Genomic DNA, 21956 nt, shown 5'->3' with positions numbered 1-21956 from the left:
CCAGCACCCGCACGGTGCAGTCCACAACGGCAATCCCTGAGGCTGGTTCTTAGGTAACCGATGACTCAGCCCGGCTGCCCGTCACAGCTCTCTACCTGCCTTCTTCCCTCTCTCACCTGGAACAAATTCCTATGACCCTGGTTCCCAAAAGGATAAGACAAGAAGAACGAGATCCCAAGCTTCACTCTCCTCCAGGGCTCAGATCCGTGAACCAACCCGGAGAATGTTCCCTCTTTCACCTGGCTGCTTGCTTTCATTTCCAAGGCTAGAAATGGCAGGTAGGAAAAATGACTCTGGTGGAGCAGGAGGGCCCACTACAGCCTCACACGCTTCCCACCACGGGCTACTGCAAATCCACTGCCTGCTCTCACACCTTGATCTTACGGAGACAGCACCCACTCATCTCACTGCTGACTGGATGTGTTCTTACCTCAGTGGACAAACAGGAGCCTCAGGGAGGCTGAGCTCATTCCATGAGGCCTCCTAAGGGCTGGGCAGGATACTGGGCCCAGGGCTGTGCAGAGAACCCAGTCATCATCCCCACCATCCAGGATGTCATGGTCTAACATAGCAAACTTCACATAGCACAGTGAGCATGGCACAAGGGATCAGAGGTCTTCTCTCTCCTTTGTGGGCCATGAATTTAAGGGGGCTCCTCCAGAACTAAGGCTGGCTGGAGCTGAGGCTGAGCCAAAGGCGTTGGTAAAGCAGAGAGACCAGTGAGATAAGGAAGAAACGGATCTCTTCAGCAATATGGAATAGCCTGGTTCTCTCTCCAATGACCACACACACACACACACACACACACACAGACACACACACACACTCTCTAGTTTCTGAACCCCCAAGAGCATATGAGGCCCAAACCCACACCCTACAACCAACCTGATCCTTCCCGGAACAAACGTCAGGTACCTCCAGCCACACTAGCTCAGTGCAGAGGTCTGGCTGCCCGCCCAGTTTGATAAGTGTTGTCAGAAGCCCAATTTCTTTGAGGCCAGGGCCTTGCCTTGTCCTCCTCAGTACTTCTGGAGAATAAAGCTGGCCACCCAAGTCCCCTGACAACCCTATCCTTCCTGTCCCTCTTTCAGACCACTGGCCTCTACCAGACGTGGCAGGGCCTGCTGGCGCGGCAGCGCCAACATTCATTCCTGTAGCTTGGCACGTCTGGAAGAGCCTCCTCCACCCTCACCAAGCTGTTGACAGCCATCCCGACGCAACTCGGGCCCAGACATTCCCCAGGAAGGCAGGCAGGAGCGGTCTCCCTCTCACCCAGGCAGGGGGAAAGCAGACACACTCCCTGCCTCCTCCCTCCCTCACTCTCCGCTGCCTTCACCGCAGCCTCCAGCCGGTTATCTGAGTCAGGGAAGCACAGTTTCTTGCCTGTTGACCAGGTGATTTGTTTGAACCCTGTAGGGGCTGCGCTCATGCCTGTGAAAGTTTTCACAGACCCCTGTGCGTGCTTTAACAGATGTACGCTCTCAGAAGAGCAAGGGGTGTGTCCACAATAACAAACCCTTCTGTGTGCCTCTTTCAAACTGTCTCATCCTTAGCGTCTACGATCTAATTTGAACATAAAAACTCATCTCAGGCTAGGCAGTGGCATAATTATTACCGCCTTTTATAGGTAAGGAAATTAGGGTTCTGATTAAGTAGCCTGGGGCCACGCGGCCGCTGAATGGTGGAGCCTGGACCATAACGTAGGCTCTTACATTTACTTAAAAATGTACCTACAAAATTTACATCTAAAACATGTTTTATTTTATAGGTAAATATAAGTAATAATAAATACAAATCTAAACATAAATGTAAATGTATAAAATAGACTTATGTATCAAATATTTACCTACACAATTATTTTTACATTTTATGTTTCACAAAGGTGGCTGATTCCGGTCTCTGTGCACCACAAATCATAGCACAATAGAAAAACCACGGGCACGGCTGTGCAGGCAGCACAGAGAGCTCCAATCAGTTTCACCACCATGCGACTCTGGGCAGATAAACATCACTATGTTTTAACGCTCACCTTCTCTGTATCATCGTACTTTTCCCGCATCCCTTGCTGCTGAAGCAAGCACAGGTCTCTCACCCTTAACCTCAGTTCCCTCATGTGTACAGCAGAGATAATTGTACCTGTGTACCCAGAGTGAGGTATTTGCATAAATGACTCTCAAATCCCCCATGGTGTTCATCCATCTGTATCTCCCCTCCCACTCTTCACTCCCCGGGAACCAATATCTAATGGCGCCTTTCAGAATAGCTTCAGTGGTCTTATTTAAGTAAGACTAGTTCATTATTTTATAAAAAGTCAATCAATATGCGAAACTATGTAGAGCTAAAAATCACCCAAGAGCCCTCTATCCAGGAAAAAATAAATGAATTCATTTCATTCCTCACATCTCCATATTTGTATATGGATAGAAGTGTGGAGGATGGAAGAAAGGATGTGTGAAAGGATAGATGGGGATTGCTTTATACAATAGCTGCTTGGGGTCAGGAGCAGTGGCTCAGACCAGTAATCCCAACACTTTTGGAGGCCGAGGCGGGAGGATCACTTGAACCCAGGAGATCGAGTCTGCAGTGAGCCGTGATCGTGCCACTGCACTCCAGCCTGGGTGACAGAACGAGACACTGTCTCAAAGAATAATAATAATAAATGTTTTAAAGTAAAATAAAATAACTAATTTCATTATTCTATTTTATAAGGAAAAGGAACATTTTTTTTTTTTTTTAAATGGAATCTCACTCTGTTGCCTAGGCTCGAGTGGCGTGATCTCAGCTCACTGCAACCTCCGCTTCCCGGGTTCAAGCCATTCTTCTGCCTCAGCTCCCCCAAGTAGCCAGGATTACAGGCGCCCGCCACCATGCCCAGCTAATTTTTGTATTTTTAGTAGAGACGGGGTTTCACCATGTTGGTCAAGCTGGGCTCGAACTCCTGACCTCAGGTGATCCACCCGCCTTGGCCTCCCAAAGTGCGGAGATTACAGGCATGAGCCACTGCGCCCGGCCAGAAAAGGTACACTTCTAATTAAAGTTAACACTTAACATCTCCTCACATCTCCCCTAACCCCCTATTTCTGGTATATTCTCTCTACTTCCTCACATTCTGTTCCTTAGCCCTCACTGCCCATCCCTGCCCGTGCTTAGCTTTGCTTCTCTGTTTGAATGGATTAAGAGTTCACCAATTGACCTTTCACTATGCCTTCCTAAGTATGTTTGTTGATTAATCTTTTTCATCCTCAAGTGGGTTTCCTGAGAAGGCCTCGTCAGCGCTAGATTCCCTAAATTCTTGCATGTGTGAGGATGTGTGCCTGAGGTACTTGCAAAGTAATTTGAGTGTAAAATTCTTCAGTCCCATTGCCTTTGTCCCAGAACTCTACAACAATTTTTTTTTTTTTCAAATAGAGACAGGGTGTTGGTCTTTCACCTAGCCCGGAGCACAGTGGCACAATCACAGCTCACTGCAGCCTCGAGCTCATGGGCAAGGGATCCTCCCACATCAGTCTTCCAAGTAGCCAGGACTACAGGCACGCACTCCCATACCTAGCTAATGATTTTCATTAGGGTCTCCATACGCTGCCCAAGCTGGTCTCAAAACTTCTGGCCTCAAGCGATCCTCAGGCTTCAGCCTCCCAAAGTGCTGGGATTTCAGGCATGAGCCACCTCACCTGGCTTCTACAATCCTGCTTAGTCACGTGTGAGACCAACATGACTTCCCTTAAAGCAGATACTAGTTGATCCCAATAACCAGGTTTTCCTTTCAGTAGTAGAAAGCTTCCCCCAAATCTGAGTTTTAAGAAGGCATATGGCCTCTCAGCTGGAGACTTTTTCCCACAGTTATTTACAGCCAGCTGTGTCTATCTATGTGATAAGTCTTGGCCAATGGAATATGAGCAAAAGCAATGCGTGCCTCCGCAGACTCTCCAATTACCTCTCCAGTGACCGTTCTGAAGGGCCACCTTTGTATGATCTTTACATCTTTGATTTAAGAGCTTTATCTTTTTTCTCAGCGTAGGCTGTGATTTTCCTCAAGCCTTCCTTCTCTGTTAGCAATTTAATTTTCAACAGATTCTGTTATGTTTCCTGTCAACTTTTTCTGTAAACATTGTTTTTATCCTCAATGTCTTCCTTGGCTCTGTAATTACCTTTTTTATTTCACTGTGTAGTTTCATCATCTTGTCTTTGGGATCTGATTAGTTTTCAATAATCTTGATTTTGCATGAATGAATTCCCCATACTGCCTCTTCTACCCGAGAGCCAACTCCAACCCAGGAATTATCTTGGAGGATGGGGAGAATAGGCAAAAGAGGTCCCATTCACCATTAAGTGAGACAATAATTTTGCTCATACGTTATGCCCTCCACCTTCGCAACTCCTACTCATCCTTAAAGGGACAGCTCAAGGCCCATTAGCCCATGTTCCTCCAACCAACTGTGATTGTTCCTGTTCCAGTTCCCAAAGGGTTCCCCCAAGCTAAAGGATTCGCAGGCACTACCTGGGCTCACAAACGAACCTGGAGCTTTTGAGAAACAGGATGAATCTTCTCCCTCTTCACACATGGTTGGGCACATAAAGATTTTATTTGAAGATTTATGGATTAATGATTGGCTGGATAAAAAGGAAGGTAAACCCTAGAACCAAGCTACAGAAAAGCTGTCAACATCAGACCCACTGGTCCCAATTTAACAAAAAGGTGGATAACACCATGAGGCAGGTGGAAAGAAGAGGATTTGGCAAGGGATGTTGTCCTTGAAACATTAAGAGAGGGAACAATCATCTTAGCCAGCAAGCCAGACCTTCACAGCCTGCCTCTGCAGGCACTGAAGTGGAGGCTGAGACATGGGCTCCAGAGGCAAGCAGGCCTATGTTCAAGTCCACGCAACTGAACACACTCACAGTCTGACTTTGAGCAAGTCATGAATCTCCAGCCTTTGTTTCCTCACCTATTAATTTGAGATAATAGGCCGGCATGGTGGCTCACACCTGTAATCCCAGCACTTTTGGAGGCTGAGGCGGGGGGATCATGAGGTCAGGAGTTTGAGACCAGCCTTACCAATATGGTGAAACTCCGTCTCTACTAAAAATACAAAAATTAGCCAGGCATGGTGGCGTGTACCTGTAATCCCAGCTACTCAGGAGGCTGAGAGAGGAGAATGGCTTGAAGCCGGGAGGCAGAGCTTGCAGTGAGCCGAGATCGCGCCACTGTACTCCAGCCTGGGCAACAGAGCAAGACTCCATCTCAAAAAAAAAAAAAAAAATTTTGAGATAATAATAGTGTATACAGTGTTATGAAAATTCTATTAAATAATGCATATAATGGTTCCAGCCTCAACTCCCACCACTTCATGCCTCATGCATTTCTCTCCAGGAATATCAACCTGCTAGTGTTTCCCTGACACATACAATGAGCCGTTTCTCACCCTCAAATCTTTGCTCCTGCAGCCTTCCCCTGCCCCAGAAATGCTCATTTCCCCGAGGCTGAGAGCTCCTACCTTCTAAGACCAGCTTGTGTGTTGCCTCTTCCAGAAATCTTTCCCAAACTCACTGTATCTTCTTCCCATCATCTGTGCACACCCAAATCATCACATTATCACACTATATTGTGATTAATATGTGCACATCCACCTTCAACTAAGCTCTGGAAGGAACAGACTATGGGGATTATTTGGGTCTATGTTCTAAAAATGAGCATCGCAGGCCTGGCACAGTGGCTCACGCCTGTGATCCCAGCACTTTGGGAGGCTGAGGCGGGTAGATCACCTGAGATCAGCAGTTTGAGACCAGCCTGGCCAACACGGCGAAACCCCATCTCTACTAAAAATACCAAAATTAGTTGGGCGTAGTGTTGGGCCCCTGTAATCCCAGCTACTCGGGAGGCCGAGGCAGGAGAATCGCTTGAACCCAGGAGGTAGAGGTTGCAATGAGCTGAGATCATACCATTGCACTCTAGCCTGGGCAAAAGAGACTCTATCTTAAAAATAAATAAATTTTTTAAAATTTTAAAAATAAAAAAATAGAAATGAGCATTGTGGATGGCCTGCAGCAGGCACTCAATGTTTGTTGAGTGAAAGAACAAAGCAAGCACTATGAGAAAAGAGGAAGAGGGTGATATGGGTGATTTGTCTGCCACTAATCTCCAAGGCTCTGCTAGCTACACTGAATATGTGTGTACATATCTACAATGTGTGTTCTTGATGAAGGTATTCCCAATGCTGAGCATATAACAGACATTCAACAAATATTTTATGACCAAATTAATGTTGAATTATTGAATAAACTCTACAAAAGAAGAAATTGCTTAAGAACCTTAAAGCACAACTACAAGATAAGCCGTTAACAGTGCTGATACTGAGTTCCATTTACAAGCTTAATTCAGGTAGCCAAGTAGTGGTACCTGTCAATCTACGGCCATGCTCACTAACAGTGTGCTTATTCCCAGTCTGAACTAGATAATGGGTACAGATAGATATCACCGCTTTAAAGGGCAAGGAAAAAATAAAACAAGTGCAAACCAGGCTTGACCCAAATAACTCTTATTAAAAAGAAAAAGGAGCAAAAGTATGCTGAATCTAAAAGGCATGCTAGTCACACATGACTAGCTCACGAGCTCTTTAACATGTTCTTAAGGAAATGGAAGAAAAACTCTGTAAGGAGAAATTATTCAGTGAAGCCCCCAGTGAACCAAAAGGACTAACCATGTCTCAGACTCAAAGGACTAGGAATTATTAGCAGTGGAAAAACCTGTACTACACCCAATCCCAGCCTCACCATTCAGCAGCAGTGAAACTTTGGATGAGTTTCTAGCCCTTTCTGAAGCTTGGTTTTCTTATTTGCAAAATGGAGCGAATGATACCGAGACAGCAGATCTTGCTGTGATGGTTGGATGAGGGAACACACATCATGCCTAATCAGGGCCAGGCACACAGCAAAAGCCCAGAAGATGGTAAATTTTGCCACGTTTCCTTCACCAGACTTGGCTAAGACTCAAGTCAAAACATTATTCTTCACTTGCAGGAAGGAAAGGGATCAGCCTTAAACATGATGGGTGCCCTCAATTCCAGCACAGAGGACCGTCAAGAGGTTGTAAAGGGTACAGCGTTCCTAAAATTAAAGCTGGAAGCTCAGCACTGTGCTGGGGAAGACTCCATCAACCAGGAGATGGATGCAGATTTACAAAGACTGCAATGAAAAAAATGTACAGTCATCCTCCTGGGGCAGGTAGTTCTTTTCCAGTTGCCAGATTTCCTGGTCATCTCCTGACAAACCAGATTTCCTGGTCATTTCCTTGCCAGATTTCCTGGTCAAGTGTATGTCATATATCTATTCTGGTGGAAATAATTTATGAATACAAGGCCAAAGGGAGCTGAAGCCAAGGACAGAACAGGGAGAGGGTTGCCAAGATCCAAGGGAAACAAGGCTTAAGCCTCCTTTGATGGCTCATCTTATTCCACCTTTTCAGAGCAGGTGAAAATTGCTTCATTACATTGTCTATAACTTGCCCCATCCCTTTAGTTCTAGTCTGCACCTTTCTGCTTCTTGCCCCATAGTCACAGACTCTCAAAGCTGCAGGGGGCCTACGTGGGCACTGACGTCAACCCCTCTGCAACGCAGAAGTCCTCTGATGGCAAACAAGTTAACTTGCAACTTTTGCTTGGATCACTTTATAACACGGCAGCGGCACCCTTGTGACATAGCTTGTTCCATTGTTGGGTAGCTCCGTTAAGTCAGTTCTTATTTGTCTTCCTGCAACTCTTTCCCCTCCTCACCTACCCCCATCTTGCTTCTCCCCTCTGCAGCAGCCACTCAGTGTGCCTCTAATGAAGTGTGATTTCTTCCACATGAAAAGGATGCCTCTTATTTTTATCTCCTGCAGACTAGAAAGTCCTAGTTTCCACATTTATCCCACCTCCGATATGCTGTCGTAAGCCACTGTCTTTCAAGTAGCCAATTTCTGGGTTTGCATCATTTTATCACTCTCTGGAGGGGACCCAGGGAAGCATAACACTCCAGGTAGGTTTGAACAACCAGACAAAGTACAATATAACTATCACAATTCCTCCTCCAGAGCTTGAGATCAAACACTCCTTTTCTTCACTTCTCTCTCCTCCCTCTCTATCACTGAAGTGCCAGTTCTCCCACGAGGTCCTGATCCTGACCCTGAGAACAGAAACAAACTTGGAAGGCCCAAGGATGGTGAGAGGGGGAGGGGAAGGTGATGATGCAGCTCAGTTTTTGCACTTGCAGCTGAGGACACCAAACCAGGCAGGCTACCTCCAAAAATAACCTTCCATGCAAGCAGCCTCTTGGTAGCTTCCTGAGAGCCCTTCCAATCTGCTTTCCAGAGTGCAGACCCCCGTGTTTCTGTGCCCACTCTCTCACCACCCTTTCCAGAACTTGATGGACCAGGTTCATTTGACCCACTGACATTTACAACTATCTTTCCGTAATGTTTGAGGTCTAAAAACACTTAGAAATATATTTTTATGGGAATACATAAATGTCCATCAACAGAAGATTGGTAAGGAAAACACATTCAAAATATAGAATGCAATGCAGCTATGAAAAAAAAAATAAACACTGTTATGGGACGACCTCCAATACATACAGTAAAATGAAAAAGGCAAGTTTGTAAATGGGTTAGTATAACGTCAGGAATGTCCAATCTTTTGGCTTCCCTGGGCCACACTGGAAGAATCATCTTGGGCCACACATTAAATACACTAACACTAATGATAGCTGATGAGATTAAAGAAAAAAGAGAAATGCAAAAAAAACCTCATAATTTTTAAAGACAGTTTACGAATTTGTGTTGGGCCGCACTCAAGGCCATCCTGGGCTACATGCAGCCCCCACGCCATGGGTTGAACAAGTTTGATTGTAATCCATCTACTGAGTTTTAAAAACGTATTTGCATATAACCACAAATACCTATATAAATGTGTACAAAGGAGCTGGAAGGACAGACATCAAACTGCAAACCGTAGTCACTGCAAAGAGAAGTGGAATGAGGGAGGAATGGCATAAGCTGAGGGGTTAACTTTTTACCCCATTTCAATCTTCTAAAAAAAAATCATTTCATTTATTATTTATGTGAAGAAGCCTCCCAGTCTTACATGTATGTTTCATTTGCTAATCTCAGAGCTGGACGGCGCTGCACAGGGCTGAGCGTTGATTCTCCGAGGTGGCATACCCAGGGTGGCATGCATTTGCCCAAGGTCACATAGCTAGCCAGCAACAGCCAGAGACCACAAGTCACAGTCCAGGTGTTGAAATAATGGGTGTCCCAGAGGATTAAGGAGAGGACTTTGACTTGATTACTAAATCAGATCGACTTTCCGATTTTATTTGAGTCAAAAATTCCTACTTGGGTATAACAGGAAGTTAGAGGAGACGAAGAATCATCAAAGTCAGAGGTGGAGAGGGGATCCTGCCTTCCCATAGAAGGGGTGTGAGAGGGCCTGCTACCAAGGACCGGGACCTTCTCTGGATCCCCTGCCCTCATCCATAAAGCAGAGGAAAGGCACTAACAGAGGGGACGGGAGATTTGCAAGCATGGGGCGTTGTGTGAGTCAGATGCTCATCTGAGCCACCACCACATCTTCGGCATGAGAGACCGGCAGCAACGCTCCCTGAATGCATTCTAGTGAGGCCGCAGGTGGCAGTCAGGGACCTCAGCTGCATCTGGAGACTGCCTCTCGGGAAGGGAAGGCTGGGCTCGAGTCTGATTTAGGTCCAACTCCTATTGAGCCACTTCAGCTGTCACATGGATTATCTCATATAATACTCACAAAATGTTTACAAATATGCCCCAAGAAATTCAAAAGTCATTTTCTAAAAGCATACATCCATTAAGGGGTGGGGCCCTTATTTGAAATCAGGTTTCCTGACTCCGAATTCAGTGCTCCTTCCACCCTGTCTGTTCGGGACACAAGAAGGCCTCCTTACTTGGGCAGTAAAACTTAAGAAGTGCCCAGGTTGGAGGCTGGGCATGGTGGCTCATGCCTGTAATCCCAGCACTTTGGGAGGCCATGGCAGGAGGATCACTTGAGCCCGGGATTTCAAGCCTGGGCAACACAGTGAGACACCCATCTCTACAAAAAATAAAAATAAAATTAACTGGGTGTGGTGGTGCATGCCTGTAGTCCCAGCTACTCGGGAGGCTGAGGCAGGAGGATTGCTTGTGCCTGGGAGGTCAGAGACTGCAGCGAGTCATGATCGTCCCACCGCACTCCAGCCCGGGTGACAGTGCGAGACCCTGTCTCAAAACAAAACAAAAAAAACAGTTCCTCGGTTGACTTTCTGTCTCTCTCCTAACTCCCAATCCCCACTACACACACATACACACACACAGTCCCATGACTGCGACAGCAGAGACAGGTTCCTAGCCAACACAACTCAGTGCCTCAAACACGCATCATGTGACATGTGACTGAAATAGCTATGGCTGGGCTGATAAGATGTCTGGGATGCACTTGCATGTAATCTGGGGTTGATGATGGGGTTACAGATCAGCCTCAAGTTTCAGTCAGAGTTGAAGCCAAGTGATATATAGGGTTCCTTACACTCTTCTCTGTACTTTTGTATGTTTGAAATTTTCCATAATAAAAAAGACTTTTTTTTTTTTTGACCTATCATGTGAGTGATCATTTGTCTCTCAACTTGTCACTTGGTGGGGGTTTCCATTTTAATTAACTTTCTGCTTCCCTCAGCACAGAAAGCCAAACAATAGCCTGCCGTCATGGTAAGAAAAAATACCAGGAGCAAAAGTGTGCGGCTTGTGAAAACCTCAGTTATAACAATAACAGCTATTACTTAACTGAGTGCTTCCTGTATACCTGGCACTGTACTGAGCCTTTTACCTATGATTTTATCTAATGCTCATAATTGCCTATGAGATAAGGTCTGCTATCCCCATTTTACAGAGAAGGAAATGGAAGCTTAGTAAGCTTAAGTAGCTTGCCCAAATCTACATAGGTGGTACATAGTGGGCAAGAATGCAAATCCCAAATTCATTGTGCTGTTAGTTTTTCCCATTTCCACAATATATATTTAGCTACTTGAAGACTTTATAGGTAATTGAACTAAATCCATGAAGTTTTAAAACTGGTCATACCCTTTAAAGTATAACCCAGTAATCTCAACTTTAGGACTATCCGATGGGAATCATCTGGAAAATGAACAGAGATTTCTTCATAAATATTTTATTTTATTTCATTTCATTTCATTTTGAGACAGAGTCGTGCTCTGTCACCCAGTCTGGAGTGCAGTGGTGAGATCTCAGCTCACTGCAACCTCTGCCTACCGGGTTCTAGCAATTCTCCTGCCTCAGCCTCCCGTGTAGCTGGGATTATAGGCACCCGCCACCATGCCTGGCTGTTTTTTGTATTTTTAGTGGAGACAGGATTTCATCATGTTGGCCAGACTGGTCTCGAACTCCTGACCTCAGGTGATCTGCCTGTCTCAGCCTCCCAAAGTGCTGGGATTACGGAAGTGAGCCACCACACCTGGCTCTTCACAGATATTTTAATCACGGTGTCAATTACAGTAAGAGAAAGTTCGATGTGGTTGGCTGTCTAATGTGGCCTCACGCAGGAAGCCTTTCCCACTGCTCCAGTCATTGGTGACCCCCTCCTCACGGTCGCCGGCATCCTGCACTAATCTCTTGTTACCCCTGCCTCCTCCTTTGAACTACGAGCTTCTAAAAAACTAAGCTCTTCTTATTTATCTTTGGTTTAGAGTGGGCACTCAGATATGTGGTGAATAAATTAATACGTGACACTGCAGTTGCTCATTTGACACGTACAGACACGAAGACTGGAGTATTAAAGTTAAGTTTTTGAAGGTCACAAGGGCAGACTAGAACTCAAGGCCACGTGCAGGCCTCTTCTCTCCCCACTGTAATACCAGTACCTGTAGACCTCCAAAGAACCCATGGGTGACGGCTGAACACTTGAGACAACGGTGGGAAAGGCAGAGGCAGTTGGAGGCTCCTGAAATTTTTTACAGGCCCTCACTGAAATGATGAGATCCCAGGGGTCCACACGACCTTGGAGAAGCTGAACAGCTGATATGGGTGATGAATGAAAGGGTACAGCTTTAATGCAATGTTAACCATGAAATGTATATATGGGAAAGTTAAGCAAGGAGGCAAGAGATATAACTGCACATACAGTATGTTTGCAACCATTTATAAAAAATAAATCCATTTAAAAAAAAAAAAGAAGGAAAATTGCCAGCTGTTAAGAGGGGTTGGCTTTGGATAGCGGAATTTTTTTCTGTTTCTCTATGCTTTTTTGTACAGAACTTTCCAAATTATCCTCAACAGGCAAGCTTTTTTTTTTTTTTTTGAGACAGAGTCTTGCTCTGTTACCCAGGCTGGAGTGTAGTGGTGCAATCTTGGCTCACTGCAACCTCCGCCTCCCGGGTTCAAACGATTCTCCTGCCTCAGCCTCCAAAGTAGCTGAGATTACAGGTACCCGCCCACCATGCCCGGCTGATTTTTGTGTTTTTAGTAGAAATGGGGTTTCACCACGTTGGCCAAGCTGGTCTTGAACTCCTGACCTCAGGTGATCCAGCTGCCTCGGCCTCCCAAAGTGCTGAAATCACAGGCATGAGCCACTGTGCCTCGCCCCTAGCTTTATTTTTATAATCAGAATAAATAAAAATTAAATCACTACATTGATTCTGAAGGCTAACCTGACCTTTCCAGTATAATAATGATTGAGAAAATCATCTCAGTATTTTAATATGGTGACACTGCACTGCTCAATGTTACTGTTACATATAAGTCTATCAAAAATACATCTATAGGAGTCAGAATGCCATCGTATAGCTTTCTGCAGACAAGCAAGAAAAAATTCATTGGCCTCTAATTCAGTTCTTACAGAATAAATGACTGATACTACATCGGAGCAACTAACTCCCTGTCCAAATTCTCAGGAATCTAATGGTCCAGAACAATTACTCTGAATTTCATTAATGAATTATTCCTGTATTTTTTTAATGCAACCATGTCCTCATATTTCCAGAGGGCCAGATTTTCTCTGAAGCCTTCCCTCTTCTACTCTGTCATTTACCACCTGCTCTTGCCTTTATTCATGAAGAGAAGGGGACCCCAGAGGTCAATACTGAGATAAATTAGATCAATTTCCTCTGGGCTCCTGAGGGCAATTTCTAAGGGAGAGCCAAAAGTGTTTTAAGTGAGGGTGGTGGAGCTAGGCTGGGCTTTCCTCGGGCAAAGAATGGGTCTCCATGCTCTTTGTAATCTCAGGTTAAACACAAGACCCCCTCCACCCCCAGCACCTGTTTGTCAGTAAACACAGAACACATAAATAGAATGACTCAAGATTTTACTCACTTACGTGTGAAGGTTCTGATTTTAATTTTTTTTTTTTTTTTTTTACTAGTTCTAGTCACCTTAGAGTCACACAAACTTCACAACTACTCAAAGCCTCCCTTGACAGCTTGGCAGGCCTTGCTTTACACCTCTTTGTGAAAGATGAGGTTTTTCTAATCTGAGCCCACGAGCTTACCCTATGGGGTCATTCTCCCACTAACATTCTCTACCACTTTAAAAGCTGGTCTCACACCAGTCAGAAGGGATATTATCAGAAAGTCAAAAAGTAACAGATGCTGGTAAGGTTGCAGAGAAAAGGTAATGCTGATACACTGTCGGTGGGAGTGTAAATTAGTTCAACCATTGTAGAAAGCAGTGTGGGGATTCCTCAGAAAACTAAAAATAGAACTGCCATTGACCCAGCAATCCCATTACTGAGTAAATACCCAAATGAATATACATTGTTCTACCATAAAGACACATGCACACATATGTTCGCTGCAGCACTATTCACAATAGTAAAGACCTAAATGCCCATCAACAGTAGACTAGATAAAGAAAATGTGGTGCACATATACCATGGAATACTATGCAGCCATAAAAAAGAATGAGATCATATCCTCTGCAGGAACACGGATGGAGTTGGAGGTCATTATCTTTAGCCAACTAACGCAGAAGCAGAAAACCAAATACCACATGTTCTCACTTATAAGTAGGAGCGAAATAATGAGAACACACCGACACAAAGAGGGGAACAACAGACACCAGGGCCTTCTTGAAGGGTGGAGGGTGGAAGGAGGAAAGGGAGCAGGGAAAATAATTACTGGGTACAAGTTTTAGTACCTGAGTGACTAAATACTCTGTACACCAAAACCCCATGACACAAGTTTACCTGTATAACAAACCTGCACATGTACCCCTGAACCCAAAATAAAAGTTTAAAAAAAAAATTTTTTTTTGAAAGCTGGTAAGCACTCAAGCCTGCCAAGAGGTCTGACCGGTCGTAAGAATGTGTCATGTGACTTAATGCCCTCAACAACCCCAGGAGATTCATACACCTTACTCCCGTCACTTTACACAACGCAGAAGCAGCCTGCTGGTGTTCTGTTGTTGTTTTGTTTTGTTTCCTTTTCTGTTTTTGAGACAGGGTCTCGCTCTGTCGCCCGGGCTGGAGTGCAGTGGCGAGATCTCAGCTCACTGCAACCTCCACCTCCCAAGCTCCAGCGATTCTCCTGTCTCAGCCTCCCAAGTAGCTGGGACCACAGGAGCGCGCCACCATGCCTGGCTGATTTTGTTCTTTTATTTTTTGTAGAGATGGCGGTGGGGGAGGTGGTCTCACTGTTGCTCAGGCTGATCTCAAACTCCTGAGCTCAAGGAATTCGAACTCTTCCCTCCTCGGCCTCCTGAAGTGCTGGGATTACTGGAGTAAGCCACCGTGCCCGGCCCAGCCTGCTGGTCTTAAAGTAATACTGGAGACAGGAAGATGACCCCAAACCCCTCCTATGGCTCTAAAGCCTGAGCATCTTCCGCTCTGCTGGAACAGCCTGTGCAGAGACTGGGCAAGGAGGGCTCTCACTGTACAAAGAAGGAAACTGGAGCCCAAGAGGTTAAGCAGCATGAACAGCTAAGTGGCGCCTCTCTCTTCTGTCTTCTCACTGCCTCTTGCCTTATGATTTCACACAAAGCAGTCCCTAAATGGGGAAGCACAAGACAGAGAAACATGGAAAAACCCAGCACAAGAGTAAAGTGAACCATTTAGCAAACACTAAAGAAAGCTGATCCCCAGAGATAACTGCAATATTCAGCATACCTACCACTGGGATCCCTGGCTTTGCGTAATAACCAAACCTATTTTAATCCATAAGGAGTTGGTTCTCTGACTTAAAGGGTGTTGTTATAACAACCATAACTTTGGCTTTTCTGTGGAGTACCAACAACAACTGATTTAATGCAACAATTTCCCTTTTATGCAAAAAGGGGCACTAAAAGTAGACCGTGCACTGTTGTGTATCATTGGGCAAATAATTTCTCTTCTCTAGGCCTCAGTTTTCCCATCGGGAAAGTAAAAGGGTCCAGTCAGATTATTTCTGAAGTTCCTTACAGGGTCAGCGTCCTGGTGAGAAAACTTTACGGCACAGCCAAGTGGAATTGACGTAGGATTTTTCTTCTTGGTCCTCCGGCCAGCAACGCCCCACCTGTGCTTCCCTGAGCCATGCCAGTGTGTCCCAGCTCACTGTATGATAGCTTGTACCTGCATTCAGTGGCTCTAAGCTCTTGCACCACACCAAAGAATAATGAGGGTACACTGCACATTGAAGGGAGAGGAAAGCAGAGAAGAATTTTACTGAGTGATGAAAACAGCTTTCAGCAGAGAGGAGACGCGGGGTTGGTCCCCTACCTGAAGACGGAAAAGCTCCCCAGTGTGGCTGGGTCAAGGGACTTTTATGGACTCAGAATGGGGAATGCATGCTGACCGGGTTTGTGAGTATGCAAAAAAGATTAAAGCAAAGACATCACTCAAAGGTGGGCACGGCAGTGTAGAAAGCCAATTAGGAAAGGGTAGGTATATGTAAAATAGGTGAAAAGTAGGGATCAATTAGGGGAAAGCATGTCAAACAGAAGTTCACACTCTGGTCTGAGGATTTAACTTGGAGCTTGGCTTTCAGGCTTTAAACTGTCTTTGGCCTGGAGGTGGGGGTTTCACCGGGTACCCCCCGCCCCTATCTGCCTAGGCATTTGGTGCCTCCTGATGCTACCAGAATCATCATGACACCCTGGGAACTCTAAGGAAAAGAAACAAGTGTAACTAGGAGATAACAGGGACAGTGCAAAACAACATGTTAACTTTGGGGAAATCCGGCTTCTCTGTGTTGTTTTGGTTTTCCTACTTCTCTGCCAAATACAAAAATAAGCAGCTACTTCCATGGGACTCTCATTTAAAAAAAAAAAAAGTAACTTTAATAAAATCAATGGAAACAATGCTCTCACAAGTGACTCAGGAGTAGCTTTCTAAGAGACACTTTCTCCCCGTGCGGCTGATGTCAACAGCCCATGCTTTTGCCCAAACAAAGGCCTCCTGGCACAAGGATGAGAGGCAAAACATCGGAGTCTCCGTAGCTGGCCTTATTCCAATGTGAGGGGAAGGGGCAGCCAGGAGAGAAAAATAACTAAGCTTTTGAAAGGCTAGAAGGAGAGTAAGGAACGACTAAATCTATTTTTTTCTCAACAGAATAAAGAACTCTTGAAAGGGATAATGGAAGGGTGCAGCTTTCGATTTGAATTATTCTTTGTTTAACCCTATTCTGCCTAAGGCCACTGCCTTTTAAGCCAACCACAGAATCCCGGTTTTGCCTTTAGTTGCCGGCAGGGCGATGCAGTGGGAGTTGGGAGACCCACACTCAGTGTTCTTTCTGTGGCCCGTTTCACCCGGTTTAAACTTGGACAAGTGGCTGAACTCCCCGGCCTCAGCTTCCTGCCTGTAAAATAAGAAGGCTCCCTAGATGCTCTCTAGACCCTTTCAGTAACAGTGCAATAGGATTGGAGGCTCTCCAGGTCCCCTCCTCTCCGGGAACAGGTTAATCTTCAGCCACACTAGCCAAGGTGAGGCAGCAGGCACACACTGGGGTGGCGGCGCCTCCATTCCTGCTCACACTGCACGCCCACAACCTGCACCAACACCATCGCCTCAGAGACCAATTCACCCCGAAACCATCTCCTTGCGGCAGATCGTGTCTGATTAACATCTGCAAAGCTGAGCTGAGCATATGTAAGTAAAGAAAAAGCAAAACAAACAAGAGTTCTCTCTTTCCGGGTCTCGGAATTTCTTTCAAATAAACTCAAAACTGAAAATTGTTTGTCCCCAGCTAGAACATGAGGTCTCGGCTGGCCTTGCTTGCGAAAATGCATAACAAGCCAAAAGGGGCTAGTGACATCTGGGGTGTCTGGGCACACGGACACGGGCCTCAGAGGTAAAGCACAGGACCGCACTGGGCGACGCGTACATTGACCATTCTTCCCGAAGGCTGAGGAGGCGCCCAAAATATCCCCCACAGACGCAATCGCCAGAGTGCGGGAACAATAGTGCACCCAGCACTATGTTTTTTTTTTTTTGAGGGGCACCCTTAGACCCTTAACCCAACCCACATCTCTAAGAGCCCTCCAGGAGGTGAAGGTGAGGGGTGGCCCACTTCACCCAAACGAATGCGCCACGGCCGGGGACCGACTCTCAGCCTGGAGTAACGTTTTTGTAGCTGCTTTCTTGTTTTGATTTCCCTTTTAAGTCTGGCAGTTTAGTCTGATGCCCAAGCGGTACCTTTTAAATGTCTCTCTCGCCCTCCTCCAGCAAGTGGCGCCTCTAGAGCCACTCCCTCCCCCTAGGCTGAGACAATGGCCCGGCACCGCAGGGCAGCCCCTAAGGGTTTGCGGTGCGTCCAGATCTCTGGGCAGGGCGCACGTGCGTTTGTTATGGTGCCTGTGCCCCCTCCGCTGCCGCGGGCCCCAATTTGTCGATCAGTAAACCCAGAAGGCAGGATTTGAAGGAACCCGGACTCTGCGAGGCGCACCGCCCCTCCCCACGCCCCCCCACCCCCCAGCCAAACACTGACGGTGCGGTGGAGAAATCGGTGTTCCCCGGGGCTGCGCGCACGTGGGTTTGTTGTGGATCCGCAGGCTCGCGGAGCCACAGAGAAACCTGGGTGGCCCTTTGGCCCGGACAAATATACACACACCCCCAGCCAAAAGGCGGCCAGCCCCGGAGCCAAGGCAACTGAGGCGGCTCTGGAGAGAGATTCCCTGCGCCCTAGGCGCGCCACGGGCCCCGCGGCTCCGCTATCCTCCCGCGCCCCTTTGCATCACACTCCTCCCGGGAGAGCCCGGGCCGCGCCGCCGCCCACCGCACCCCCTACTCACTCGCTGCACTCTCGGCCGCGGAGGCTGCGGTTGCTCAGCCCGCTCAGTGGCGGCCGCCCGCTCCGCGCCCACGCCGGTCGGTACCGGCTCCCTTTGTTAGCGCCGGGCAGTGCCCCAGGCGTCTTCCCCAGCCCGGCCCTGCCCTGCCCAGGACTCCCCTCCCCCAGGTGACTCCAGAAACCGCGCTCGGCAAGGGCAGGAGCGCCCGGGAGCTGGGAACCCCACGAGGGAGTCTCGGAGGAGGGGTCCGCTGGGGAGGAACGGGGGACAGAAGACGCAGACTGGAAGGGACGGGAGAAGGAAGGAAGAGCGCGGCGGAGGGGCGGGAAGGAAGCGAGTCGCCTCCGTATGCAAATAGAGTTGCGAAGACTGGGTCGGTCTCCGCCCCCACTCCACCTCTCGCCACTGGCCACACCGCGCACCAAACCGGCCTGGAGGTCGCTAGCGAGCGGGCTTGGGGTTAAAGATTCCTGATGAAGGCACCGGGTGATGCCACAATCCTGCCTGCCCTCAAGGAGGGTGGATCGAGGACCAAGTGGGAGGGGCTACGCGGCTGCGCAAAGACCCCTAAATGCCTCTTGCCCGCTTGGCCGCGAGGGGTGAATTTAGCAGTGTCGGGCTTTTGGTCCTAATATGCGGGCACTATACACCCGGTCTCTGCTACCGGCTGACTGCGAGACCCTGAGGAAGTCACTTAACCTCTCTGAAGACTGGTATTCCTCTTATCTAGAATAGGAAAGAACAAAATCTTTCACTGCGTTTGGCATTAACCTGCCAACACTGGGGCATGGCTCGTACTAGGCGCTCTCAAATGGCAAATACAGAGGGAGAAGAGCGCCCTCGAACCCCTGCACCCAGAGGCTTCCACCCCAAGCTGCAAGCTGAAAGACCGAAGCCTCAGCCTGGATGGTGAAGGGAGCGTGGTTCTTTCTTTTCACCCGGACGACGGTGGAGCTGCTGGGGAAGGAAAGAGGATTAACCAAGCTGCGTACTGACCATCCCCGATAGCCCCACGGCGATTTCCCTAAGACAGAAAAACTGCCCAACAGAAGGGCGGGAGGGGCCTTTAAGGCCTCGACTCCAGCCTTCCATAGCCGAAAGAGAGGATGTGACTACCAGAGGCAATAGTCATATCCCAGTTGTCTACTGAGTGCACGCTAGGCACCAGGCTGTGTGCTGGGTGGGAAGGGGGAAAGGAAGGAGGTACTGAAATGTTTGGGGGTCCTCTGGGAACACAAAGTCCAGTGCACACTTAAAGTGCCTGAAGCCCAGGCCCAAAGTTCTGTCTCCAAATGAGGTGCCTACTCCCCATCACCAACCTTGGAAAGGGAAGTTACATCCGCACCCCGTCCCCAGCACCCTTCTTCCAAACACCGCTTCCTCCCTGTCCTGATCCTGGCTCCCTTCTGCTGATGCTGTCATTCCCTTCCCTACTGCCCCTGAGACATTTTTGCTCAGTAGAAAGAGCTCCAATTGAAGGGAGTGCCAGCCAGAGTGAATTCAAATCTTTATAACCAACTAACTGTGCCTTCTTGGGTGAGTTCCACATCCTGTGAGCCTCCCTTTCCTCTTCTGCAAAATGGAGATATTAAGGAAAGCATTGTTTTCAGGATTATGTGAAATGACCTGTGTGAAACACTTAGCTTAGTGTTCGGCATATAGAAGGTGCTCCTAACAGTAAAATGTATGTATGAGTGAATGAATAGAAGCAGACAAGTTCAGAAGACTGTTTCTGGAAAGATGCTACATTGAAGATTTTAGGCCCTATTCTAAAAAGGGGAAAAAAAAAAGGAGGCTATTAAAAGATTCTGTGCAGTAGCATGACATGCATCTTTGTATTTTACAAGGATTCCTCTGGCACCACACTGGAAAATAGATGGCAGAAGCAGAGAATGCAAGAGACTAGATTGGAAGTTGACGTCAGTGGAGATATAATAAGAGCCTGAACTGTGTCAGTGACTGTGTCAAGACAGAAGAAAAGGACATCTAAATAATAGCTACCATTTGGAGATCTGATATGGTTTGACTCTGTGTCGCCACCCAAAAATCTCATCTTGAATTGTAATCCACATGTGTCAGGGGAGGGACCTCATGGGAGGTGATTGGATCATGGGGGCGGTTACTCCATGATGTTCTTGCGATAGGGAGTTCTCACGCGATCTGGTTGTTTGATAAGTGTCTGGCATCTCCCCTGTATCCTCTCTCTCACCTGCCACCATGTACGATGTGCCCTGCTTCCCCCCAGCTTCCACCATGATTATAAGTTTCCTGAGGCGTCCCCAGCCATGTGGAACTGTGAGTCAATTAAACTTCTTTTGTTTATAAATTACCCAGTCTCAGGTAATTTGTAATTTTCTCAGTAGTGTGAAAATGGAGTAATACAGTATTCAAAGCACCTTGCTTATTACACTGTCTCTCCTTTTCATCAGATAAGTAATGGTCTTTGTCCTATTTTATGGATTAGGAAACTGAAGTCATCTAGGAAGTGAAGAGAGAATTTGACACATTCTTCCACATTCTTTGAAAGCCTTAATCATCTCCTTCGTCATCACCCATGTGTCAACACTACTTAAGAACTAAGAACAGCCAGGCGTAGTGGCTCACGTCTGTAATTCCAGCATTTTGGGAGGCCAAGGCGGGCAGATCATGAGGTCAGGAGATCGAGACCATCCTGGCTAGCACAGTGAACCCCTGTCTCTGCTAAAAACACACAAAAAATTAGCCAGGCATGGTGGCAGGCACCTATAGTCCCAGCTGCTCGGGAGGCTGAGGCAGGAGAATGGCGTGAACCCAGGAGACAGAGCTTGCAGTGAGCTGAGATCGCACCGCTGCACTCCAGCCTGGGCAACAGAGCGAGACTCCGTCTCAAAAAACAGAAAAAACTAAGAACAAAAGCAGGAGAGGCTCTTTCAAAGATTGTCCAGTCCCCATTCCACAGTTCTCTTTTCCAGAGAACTGGAAAATCAAATTAAGGAGAAAACAAGGGAAAAGGTTATCTCAACGCTGAGATAAGCACAGATGATATGACAGGTGCGAAAATTTCCTGGACCTCTGAGACAGATGAGTGGGCAAGCAGGGGTGCTCGTGGTAAAATTCCAGGATGGGAACCATTGTGGAGCAGCCTCCACTGAGGTTCTCTCTCATCAGTGGGGACCCTCTGACCTATAAATGAGAGGCAGAGGCTGGGGCATTACTTTGGAGATGATCTGGTCCTCCCCAGTCTATACATGTGAGGCCTCTCCTCCCATCGTCTCTGGGGTCCCTGCCTTGACTGGTTGGTTTCGGTTTTTTTGAGGAGTACAGATACCCACTTTCCCTCTGGACAGTATCTCAGTTCTGGGCCCTCCACCCACACCTTCCTGCTATGGTCTGAATGTTGTATCCCCCAAAATTCGTACAATGAATTCCTAACCCCCAAGATGATGGTAGTAGGAGGTGGGGTGTTTGGGGGAGGTAATTAGATTATGAGGCAGAGCCCTCACGAGTGGAACTAGCACCCTTATAAAAGAGACCGGGGCCAGGGATGGTGCCTCACACCTGTAATCTCAGCATTTTGGGGAATTGAAAAGGGCGGATCACCTGAGGTCAGGAGTTCAAGACTAGCCTGGTCAACATGGCAAAACTTCATCTCTACTAAAAATACAAAAATTTAGCTGGGCGTGATGGCACTTGCCTATAGTCCCAGGTACTCAGGACGCTGAGGCAGGAG

General features: G+C 47.2%; 1 protein-coding gene across 2 annotated transcripts in view; it reads right to left on the bottom strand.

Annotated features, from left to right (window-relative positions):
* ST6GAL1 (ST6 beta-galactoside alpha-2,6-sialyltransferase 1) overlaps positions 1 to 18355 on the bottom strand; it is a 144801-nt gene extending 126446 nt beyond the window's left edge. Inside the window, exon 1 of one of the 2 annotated variants that reach the window (XM_003895250.4) lies at positions 18248 to 18355. The gene's annotated coding sequence lies outside the window, so the exon portion shown is untranslated. The remainder of the gene's footprint in view (positions 1 to 18247) is intronic. The other variant, XM_021934969.2, reaches the window with a different exon arrangement.
* Positions 18356 to 21956: the final 3601 nt, after the last annotated feature.

This window comes from Papio anubis, chromosome 2, assembly GCF_008728515.1.
Source record: "Papio anubis isolate 15944 chromosome 2, Panubis1.0, whole genome shotgun sequence".
NCBI lineage: Eukaryota > Metazoa > Chordata > Mammalia > Primates > Cercopithecidae > Papio > Papio anubis.
The sequence above is the reverse complement of the archived record's forward strand: the minus strand, read 5'-3'. Positions and strand labels throughout refer to the sequence as shown.